The following is a 5,718-nucleotide window of genomic DNA, read 5'->3' as shown; positions in this document are numbered from 1 at the left end:
TTAGGAGATGCCAGCAACTGACTGAAATACCCAGGAAGACAAACCCTTTGGAGTCATAATGCCTCTTGTCCATGATACTGTAGACCTACTGGGGTAGACAAGTGAGTGCCGCAGGGGACAACATTTGAAATGCAAATAAATAAAATAACCAATGAATAATAATAAAGAAGTAACGGTGCACATGTTATACGTTGCTTAGGATGCAACTGGTTAAAAAAAGAACCATTGTCTTCTGGCTATAACATGGTTGATGTAATTATAAACACAAAAAAATGTAGTTAACTTCTCAAGACCTGTATAAACAAGACATGAAAGTAGGTCAGGGATTAGTTGGGAAGAATTGAGGCTTTTTCAGAAGTGGGAGTGGGAATAAAAGGGTAACAGGGTGAATATAGTCACAATATATAGCCTACATGTGTGAAATTGTAAAATAAAATAAAGGTAATAAAAATGAAAAGTAGAAAAATACACTGCTACTTTTGTGGCTGGATGAACACCATATCTGAGATTTTCTGAAGATAATCTGTGTTTTCTAAGGACATAAAAGACTCTTATTAAGCCTTTGGAAATGTAAGTTTGAGAAGTTCAGGTTAGACTTGATTTTGAACTCTTCATATTAATAGTAAACATATTGAAAACATCAATATTTCTATTGTACTAACTTTTTGTATGTGCACATGTATATTTGTATAGGTTTATGCATATAGATGCACATTTGTGGAGACACCAGATCATCCTTGGCTACTGTTCTTGAGATATACACATTATTTTTGAAACAGGGTTTCTCACATTTTTTGAAACTCACCAATTAGGCTAGACAGGTTTGCAAGTGAACTCTGGGTATCTGCCTCCTTCTGTATCCCTAGAGCTGGAATTATAAGTTTATAACATCGTACATGGCTTTTTAATTTTTATTATTTCATTTATTTTTGAGATGATAATATAATTACATAATTTACCCTTTCCTTTTTCTCTCTCTTTCAAATTCATAGCTTCTGGTTCTGGTTCTGAGTATCAAACACAGATCTTATGCTTGCACAGCAAACAATTTATTAATTGAATGATCTTGCCAGATCTTTTTTTATTAAATATATTTAATAACAAATTTAACTATAGAGTTTTTGTATTTGATCATATTCATATCTTATTTTCGTCTCTTGTTCCCTTTCCTCTCCTCCTAATCCTAGTCCTCTTTCCAGCTATCTCCCTACTTCTGAAACCACTACTTACAGATTCTTAGAAAGGCTTGGGGCCTCTTGAGCCTTTCTAACCTAGTGAAACTTAACTACCTTTAAATCCTCTGGGAGTGATGGGGGAATAATGAGCCAATTCTCAATCTATGACAGCGCTGATAGGCCCAGTCTTATGCTGGCCTTGTGCAGGCTATCACAGATGCTGTAAGTTAATGAATAAAATTATTACAGTGAAATCAGGAAGTCAAATAATTTAGGAATCGATTTAGAAGGAACTTGAAGAACATTTTGTTACAGTTTGATAGTAAAATGAGAGGCCAATCAAACTATAAATCTTGGTTGCTGCCTTGAATAAAGAGATGCAGAAGGGGAGGAGAGAAAGTGCATATTCTTTTACAATACAACTTGGGAAACAGATATGCTAGGCAGTAAGTAGAGAGCACAGAGCTTCAAAGAATGCAGGAGATGGCCTAGAAAATTGAGGAAAAACATGCCTAGGCTTTGGTCAGTATCTGGAAGAAGGAACCAGAAATAAAAAGGAAAAGGTAAGCTTTTTAATTAGGATTTAGAAAAATAAGTAGGCCACGTACTGTAAAAATAAGACTTAACGGAAACTCACAGTAACCCTAGTCTATGGATATAAACACCAAAATATTTAGAAGGTAATTTGATAGGTCCTTTATATATTTTTAGCCAAACAATTGTGGCATCCTCACCTATAGTTATGACACACAGCCAGATGTTTTACAGTTCTAGTGACTTCTTTGGGAGAGGGCTCAAGTCCAATGGCAAAATAATTGGTTACCTTCATAACAGTCTTGGGGACTATTACAGCAGTGGGCACATTTCTCTTGCCAGGTGGGGAATGTTGCATTCATTCCCATAAGGCTCCATACTTAAGATTGTTGATGCCAGTTCTTTCCAATCAGTCTGAATAGGCTTTCTAGCATTATGTGTACAAGCCAGCAGAGAGGAAGTTTCTAAGTCAATTCCAACTGCTCTTCTCTTTGTCTTATGACAAAAGTATGCATTGTCTTCAGCAATGGTATCTTATAGTGTAATTCCAGTAGGTAGCCAAGATCCTGTACTGATTGTTTTGAGAGCCTTGGGGAATGCTGACTATACTTTCTTTAATCTGTCCATCTGTCATTGAATACCCAGGTTAATTCCATTTCTTAGCTACAGGGTATAATACTACAACAAACATTTGAGGGAAGAAATTCATTTGACATGCTGATTTTCTTTTCAACATGTACCCTTTTGTAGTATAGTTGAATCATATTATAGTTTCATGAAGAACTTCAAGATTCTTTTATTTTTCCACATTTATTTAAATCTAGCATCTGCCAGCTTTACATTTTTTTCTTTTAGAATTTCTTACAAGGTATTTTGATATTTTGATCATATTCACCCACTAACTCAAAACAAAACAAAACAAAACAAAAATGAAACAAACAAAAAAGCCCAATTTGTGTTATCTATATACTTACTGGAACATGGCCAAACTCTCAGTGACCTACCCTTTAAATAGTACTAAGTGTATCTCTTCCTGTACCCCAGCCAAGAGCCATCAGTTATGTAATAAATGTCAGTAACCCTATCACACTTTTTAAGAGTTCTTATCAGTGGCTGCTTTATGTCTAGGCTGTTACATTTTGGGAGATAGGGTGGGGTGGAGTGGGGTGGGGGTTGTCACAGAAGCTTTTCATGTACCTCAATTTCAACTATTCATCTTCAATCATTGATGTCACAGCAAAAATAGCCCCCTTGCTCTTCACAGACACCTGCAGGAGCAAGAATCATGGGCCTCTATATGATTTCTGCAGAAGGCACCCTGAACAATGGATGTCAGCATGGCCTCAAGTAGCAATACAGACATGCTAAGTTCCGTATTGCCCCCATCACCACCCAGGAAGCAGCATAACCAACAGATATCAGCATGGTTTCTGGCTGCAGCACAGACCCTAAATATCTGCATGGCCTTCTGTGGCTACAAAGGCCATGGATATCAAAACAGAACCCTGCTACAGTAGGAGTGCAGACCCAAATGTAGTTCCTGAGGGCAGGATGGACTTGGACATCACCATGGCCTCAGGTAGTGGCTTATGCCACTCCCATCAATATGAACAACATGGTCCCCATTGGCATCATGGCCCATAGATATCAATTTGGCTTCAGGCTACAGCACAGACCATGGATATCTGCATAGCCTTTGGTGGTAACATGGGCTACAGACATTAACAGAGCCTCAGTAAGACCTCCTGGTGAAACAGGTATGGCCTGCGGTTGACTTCTGCTGTGCCCCTTAGCTCATTTCCACTGTCTCTCTTGTTCAGGTTTTATGTGTGCAATCAGAACTGCTGTGAATTTATATGTGTGACTACCCTGTTGAATTTAGAAAACAGTTTCCTTGAAGTCATCTACCATCTCTGACTCTTGCATAATCTTTTCACACCCTCTTCTAGGTATATCCCTGGGCCTTGGGAGAGGAATGTTTTGTGTGTGTCCCACTTGGTACTGAACACTCTACAGTCTCTTATTCTGTGCCTTTCCATTAGTGGTGAGGGAACATAAACTTTCCAGTTACACTACTGGTGTGAATTTACATCAATAATGTGAAGGAGGTCCTCTATCTGCATTCATATAAGAGTTTCTTCTGTTTTGTCTTTTTGGAAATAACTATTCTTACTTGTTTGACATGTTTTTTTCATTGGGATTTTAATTGACATCACCTAATTATTTAAAAACATTGAGTAATTTCTTTGCATTTAGTGAGTGTGTTGGGGGGCATAACACAAGGGATAACACCCTACATCCTCTCTTCCACAGACCTAATCCTCTGTTTTCCTTAAAAAAAAAAAAAGAAAAAGAACAGTCCTCCCTGCCTACTTTCTACTTTTAAATATTTTTTGTTGCTGTTGTTTTTGCTATTGAGTTGAGTTCTTTCTGTATTGTGGATGTTAATCACTTTACAAATGGACAATTTGCAAATATGTTTCCCATTTCTGTAGATGATGTCTTCTCTCTGTTAACTGTTCTTTTGCTGTGCAAGAGTTTTCAATTTGATATGGCCTTACCTGTTAATTTTGGTTTTTAAAAGTGTTTCTGGAAGTCATGTTAAAAATGTTTGTCAAGATCAATGCCCTGAAATGTTTCCTTGACTTTTCCTTGAAGTTCTCATCTTTAAGTTTTATATTAAGTGATTTTTGCATATTATAGATAGGCTAGAGATAGAGGTCTAGATTTTTCTTCTACATATAAACATTGCCAGTTTCCCCAATATTGAAATATGAAATATCAATAAGATGAGATTAAACCTAATGACCACAAAAAGGCAAATGGATAAACTTAATATGATGTGTATATACAATATATTTTATTCAGTTATAAAGAAAAATAAAATGAATGGAGCTGGAGTTAATCATGTTAACAGAAATAAACCATATTTTTTGATTTCTCCTCTCTCATACACATATAGCAGGCAAGTAGAAGGGAAGGAAGAGAAAGAATCAGCAGGAGGAGAAAGAGAGAAGAACATGTAACCGGGGGTGAATATGAGCAAAATACAAAGCTCTGAAGATGTTATAATGAAGCCCATTATTGTATATAAGAAATATACTAATAAAAAGAAAAATCAAGTGTTTTTTTTTTCTTATTTGGTTTTTTGAGACAAGGTTTCTCTGTGTAACCGTGGCTGTCCTGGAACTCACTCTGTACACCAGGCTGGCCTTGAACTCAGAAATCCACCTGCCTCTGCCTCCCAAATGCTGGGATTAAAGGCCTGTGCCACCACCACCCGGCAAGTGAATGTTTCTGCTGCTTTATTAAAACTAGTTGAATATAAATACACAGATGTATTTCTGGGTTCTCAATCATTTTCCATTAAGCTATATGTGTGTTTTATGCTAGCATCTTGGTTTTTGGATTGCTATAGCTGTGGAGTTCATTTGAAACTAAGGTACTTGGGCTTTTCTCGTTTGTTTTAGATATTTTGGCTTTCCTTTTTGGTGTGTTTGTTTGTTTCTTTGGGCTCTTCTAGCCATTTAGAATCCTTAATGTTTCTATAAATGTTATAGGAATATCTTTGACCTTGTATAATGCCATTTATATTTTGATAGGAATTACCTGAATCTGTAGATTCCTTTGGATAGTATATTAAAACTTCTAATCCATGAATGTGAATGTGAATTATCTTTGTATTATTTATGACATCTTCTATTATTTTAATCTTTTCCTCACTTGTATGACTTACTTGTATGAAGGCCATTTACTTCTTCACTCAGACTTCACTAGAGGAATAGAACACACAGACACACACATACACGCACATACACACACACACACACACACACACACACACACACAGAGAGAGAGAGAGAGAGAGAGAGAGAGGGACAGAGAGACAAACAGAGAGAGAGAGAGAGAGAGAGAGAGAGAGAGAGAGAGAGAGAGAGAGAGAGATTGATTTAAGTTTACAGGCTGTGGTCCAGATAGTCCAACAATAACTGTCTACCAAAGGTAGGTC

General features: G+C 36.8%; 1 long non-coding RNA gene across 1 annotated transcript in view; it reads left to right on the top strand.

The window, feature by feature from the left end:
- Nucleotides 1–4,806, top strand: part of LOC116093067 — a 122,159-nt gene extending 117,353 nt beyond the window's left edge. The window contains exon 4 of the long non-coding RNA XR_004119612.1: nucleotides 4,672–4,806. This is a non-coding gene — a long non-coding RNA (uncharacterized LOC116093067). The remainder of the gene's footprint in view (nucleotides 1–4,671) is intronic.
- The last annotated feature ends 912 nt before the right edge of the window (nucleotides 4,807–5,718 follow it).

Source organism: Mastomys coucha, chromosome X (genome assembly GCF_008632895.1).
Source record: "Mastomys coucha isolate ucsf_1 chromosome X, UCSF_Mcou_1, whole genome shotgun sequence".
Lineage (NCBI taxonomy): Eukaryota > Metazoa > Chordata > Mammalia > Rodentia > Muridae > Mastomys > Mastomys coucha.
This window is presented reverse-complemented; position numbering and strand designations above follow the sequence as displayed.